The following is a 5,332-nucleotide window of genomic DNA, read 5'->3' on the forward strand; positions in this document are numbered from 1 at the left end:
CCGCGGAGGGGCGGCGGTGGCGGTGCGGGAGCGATCCTGCTGCTCCGCTCTGTGAGCCCTGCCTGCCGGCGAGAGCGGAACAGCTCTGCCCACCCAAACCCGCCTGCCCTCCCTTTGCAAACACTCGGGAGGCTGAATTTTAAAATGGTCGCTAGGAAGGAATAAAAGCTTTTATTGCGCTGTTTATCTCCCACCTCCGGTTTTCTTTCCAAAAAGCATCTCATGAGATGCTACCCTGATGGCACAGCTTTCACTGCAATAATTTGTACATAAATAAAACTTTACAGTGTTTCTGCTAATGTAAAATGCAGGAGGTCTTCTTGGGAAAAAATAATCTCGGTAAGTACTCGTGTTGGAAAGTACAGCGAATTAAAGAAGTCACTGGACTAGTGGAGTCATCTCCTGATTTGATTGACTTTTTCAATGGGGTTGATAATTCCTTCCCCTTCCTGAGCCTTTTCTGAGAGGTTTCTGTGTAATGCACTGACATATGTAGTGAATTTTGGTCCAGCTGTATCACTTCGTGTTGCTGTTTTTTTTAATTAATTTTTTTCCACCACCCCACCACCCCCCCCCCCCCCCCGCCCCCCGCCCCCATTAGATATAATGAAATTAAGTGCCTATTTTGCCTGGGCAGTCAAAACTTCCAGGTTTGTTTTTGTAGTAACATCAGTGATTTGCATTCAGAAGGCAGAATTAAATAAATAAGACAATGAGTGTTGCGTTCAACCTGAAAGGGGGAATTTGGGTTGCATACACAGAAGACATTCTTCATTGTGAGGGTGGTGAGGTACTGGAACAGCTTGCCAAGAGAAGTTGTGGATGCCCCATCCCTGGAAGTGTTCAAGGCCAGGTTGGATAGGGCTCTGAGCAACCTGGTCTAGTGGAAGGTGTCCCTGCCCATGGCAGGGGGGTTGGAAGTAGAAGATCTTTAAGGTCCCTTCCAACCCAAACCATTCTATTGATTGTATGAGGTCTTTGAAGTATTTCTGAATCCTGTACAAGAACTCTCTCTAGTGTGGAAGGAGCTTCCCTTTTAAAATTTCACAACGTGCTATTTCTCTCTTTAACAGTGTCCCAAACACTCGTGCAATAACCTTATTGCTCCTGAGAAACATGTAGCTGCTACTTTACCACACTGACCAGCAAATGACACCTCTTCATTTCATTAACACTCTCTCTTCCTGCTCTATCTGTACAGTACCTGACAGAGCATGGATATGCCTAACTTTTAGGGCCAGGTTCAGCTGTAATGTCAGTTATCAGAATTAAACTAGTAGTGGGAAAAAAAAGTATGGTACCTTACAAAAGGTATGCCTATCCATTTTCTCTCTGCTTTTCTGTATCTCAGGCTACTGCTGAATGTGGGTTTCAAATTTTATCGTTAGTAGCTCCCACTGAGATACTAATTTAGGGGAAGCATATGTTCAATATCTTGACTAGGTAACTATGAATTTGGAAGAACTCAAAAAAAATCATTGTTACTGTCTAACTGTGTGTGGTGAGTTGACCCTGACTGGATGCCTGGTGCCCACCAAAGTCAGGGTCAGCTGGGTAAGGGAGAGAAAGTATATTGAAAGGCACGTGTGTTGACATATAAGGGCAGGGAGAGATCACTCACCAATTACTGTTATGGGCAAAACAGTCTTAACTTGAGGAAATTATTTTAATTTATTATCAGTCAAATCAGAATAGGGTAATGAGAAATAAAAGCTGAATCTGAAAACACCTTTCCTCCACCTTTCCCTTCTTCCCAGGCTTAACTTTGCTCCCAAATTCTCTCTCCCTCCTTCTCCCTGCCAGTAGCACAGGGGAATGGGGACTGGGGTCAGTTCATTGTACATTGTTTCTGCTGCTCCTTCCTTCTCAGGGAGAGCACTCCTCAAAACTCTTTCCCTGTTCACCAGCATGGGATCCCTTCCACAGGTGACAGCCCTCCATAAACTTCTTCAACATGAGTGCTTCCCATGGGCTGCAGTTCTTCACAAACTGCTCCAGCATGGGACCCTTCCCATGGGACGCAGTCCTTCAAGTACAGACAGCTCCAGTCCAGGGTCACAAGTTCTGTCAGCAAACCTGCTCCAGTGTGGACTCCTCTCTCCATGGCTCCACAGCTGTCAAAAGCCTGCTCCAGTGTAGGTTTCCCACAGGGTCACAGCTTCATTTGGGCTTCTACCTGCTCCAGTTGGGGGTTCTCCATGGGTTCTCCATGGGTTCTCCATCTGCTGCACCATGGATCTCCATGAGCTGCAGAGCAACTGACTGCCTCACCGTGGTCTCCTCCAAGAGCTACAGGGGAATCTCAGCTCCAGTGCCGAGCACCTCGTTCCCCTCCTTCTTCACGTACCTTGTGTATGCACAGATGCTTCTTTCATGTATTCTCCCTCCTCTCTCTCTGTTGCAGTTTTTGCCCCCCCTTCTTAACCATGTTATTCCAGAGGCACTAGCACCATCAATGATGGGCTCAGCATCGGCCAGCAGTGGGGCTGTCTCGGATTTTTCTGGTATTGGCTCTTTCAGACACGGGAAGCTTCTAGTCCTTCTCATAGAAGCCACCTCTGTTTTCCCCCTCACTACCAAAACGTTGCCACACAAACCCAATACAGTATGTCATATTTTTCATTACATATGAATGTTGCACTAGGTTTTGGAAATAAGAGACAAAAGGCAAATGTCACAGAAATTCTGGATGAAAAGGCCTGGGATTGAAAATATGTATTATTGAAGGTGAAGCATAAGAATAAAAACCCTTGCATCTCTACTAGCATGTCTGTGGGCTAATATATGTTGTCATGTCTGTTGCCAAAACCAAGTATTTTTTCAATTTATTAGAAAATACCCTTCTGCAGAAAAAGTGTTTGAATCATGTATCTGACTGAAACACTCTTCTTATTAAAGTAGCCTGTACCCAGCTAGCACAGATTAACATTTAGGCTTTGAAGCAGTTTTGCTGTTTTCCTTTCTGATGAACTAGACTGTAGATGCTGTGGATATGTTGAACCAACAGGCTGTTTCCAGACTGTTTGGATTGCAGGGATATCTGTAAGGAAAAAGAGTCTTTTGTAGGACGTGCTTGTTTTGTTTAGAAAATTGTGTAACAGGAGTGAAAAATGACAAGTGCCACTTTGTGGCATGAGGCATGGGAGATGGCATGCAGGGAAGACTGAAGCTTTGCATCTAACGCTTTCTAAGTGGTGACTGGTGTAAAATGTGTATTAAGTGTCAGTGGATTCCTGCATGTTTGAAATGGTTAGGTTTATAAAGTCTGTCTGAGTTCCAAATGATGATAAAAGCAATGTGATATTATTATGGCCAGTTTTCATGCGTTGAAATTGTATCTCAGCCTGGCAGAATTGGTCATCACACAAGGACATGGATTTTCCATGTTTACTTTCCATGGGTCAGCTTTCTTGTCAGGCCGAGTGCACAAAACAAGGTGACGATACAAACAATCCAGTATTTGTGAAAGGGAATCCTGGACCCTGTTAGCATATTCCCATGCATCAGCGAGGACAGTGAGTCCTCCTGAGAGTGTAAGTGAATGTGCTAGGACAGAGGAGGAAAGTCAGGGAGCAGATGCTCCTTGCAGTGTGTGTTTCCCATAGCAACCTGGCAAATTTCCCGGTAGAAATTTGTGTGTGAGTTAGTCATGTTTTCGCATCACTTACTCGCGCCTGTATTTTCAAGTATCCCCACAAAAGAGGAAATAGTAGAGACAACTGGGGAGGAGTGGAGCATGGATGATGGAGGTTGGTGGCACAGCCCCTGGCTAAGCTGTACAAACAGGGATGGCGAGAGGCCATGCCACCCTCCGAATAACTGAACAACACTTGGAGTTTGCAGTTTGCACCTATGCCTGAAGGGACACGAGTCCTCTTTGGAGAACCTGATGTGTAAAATCTTACTTAATACTGTTTTATTCTAAGTAGAATTTTAATTTTAATTCTAATTCTATACTTTTCTTACCAATTAATTCTGCTACACATTGTGTTGTGTTTGTCTACAGTCAGGTATAGTAATGCATGGAGACACAGAAGTGTCAAGAATTGTGGTCAGTAAAAAGATGTGGCCATATGAACATGGCAGTTCATACTCTCTGCATGCACAAGGCATCCCATAGTCTAGTCAGGTCTAGCTGTAACTTGCATAATTACACACGCCCTACTACTATCCCTGTTAATATCCTCTCTGTTTCCATGTCCCATCCCTATCCCCCCTACCCCTTTTATGGGGTATATATTTTTTCATGCTTTGGGGTTTGGACTTTATTTCTTTACTATTTTTATCTATTTCTCCCCTATATTTCACTCATCCTCCTATTTTTCCTTTTTTTCTTTCTCTTTATCTTTCATTGTCATTTACCTTATTCTAGGCCCAATTCTTGACTTTGTTGGCACCCTTATTTTATTGGAACCATATAGACAGTGAGTGAAGAAGGATGAATGCCACTTTCACTTTCCAATGCCCAGTGCCAAAAGAATATCATGAAACTTAACTTTCTCTTCCTTCCCCATGGTTCTCTCTGTGTTTCCTTACTTTTATGTCATTGTCTTCCTACCTGATTCAGCTGTGATCCTGTATTCTGGTGCTGAAGCTAAGAAATCCTACAGGTAGAGACTTTAGGGAGTAGCAATGTCTACTGTCATTTACAGCATCCAATGGAAAGAAAGCACTGAACAGATGTGAGAGGTCCCAGAGAAGAAAGAAGAAGGAGTATATGTATCTTGATCCTTCATTCTAGGTAAAGATGGTATCAAATGGACAAAAGTCTAAAATTACACATTCATTCTTAACCTAGATATTTCTTGAGCTTTAAGGGTGTAATATATACGAGGAATAGAAGGCTTTTAGGTGAATTAGTTAATGCTCACTAGGTGAGAGCTGTATCTGTGCTTGATTCCTGCTTGTACTGCAGACCTGCTAAGAGTATAACATACTGCTAAGAAACAGTATGTCCACAAGAGTATAACAGCTTCTTCATCTATCAAAAAAGAACAAATTTCTCATTCACAGGTCAGGTGCATTTTTGATTTACAGACTACATATATGACCTGGCCCTATACAGTGGTTTTAGTTTCAGCCATGTTTCATGTTCCTGGCAGAGTCTGTCAGTATGCATTTAATAGGAGAGACTGCCATTCTGTGAATTATTTACGTGCTGTCCAGTTTGTTTGTGTAAGTAGGGCAGAAAAATTTTTTTGGATGAGTTATTCGCTGGCGCGAGAATGGGCAGAGCAGAACAATTTAACTCTTTTTTGAGCTGGAGTTGTAGTTACCAAGATATCATGGATCTTATCATGGTTATGTGAAAATGATTTTTATTCACATGTGA

Source organism: Corvus kubaryi, unplaced genomic scaffold, assembly GCF_017639235.1.
Source record: "Corvus kubaryi isolate FWS band 111438036 unplaced genomic scaffold, C.kubaryi_AGA036_p1.0 132, whole genome shotgun sequence".
Classification (NCBI taxonomy): domain Eukaryota; kingdom Metazoa; phylum Chordata; class Aves; order Passeriformes; family Corvidae; genus Corvus; species Corvus kubaryi.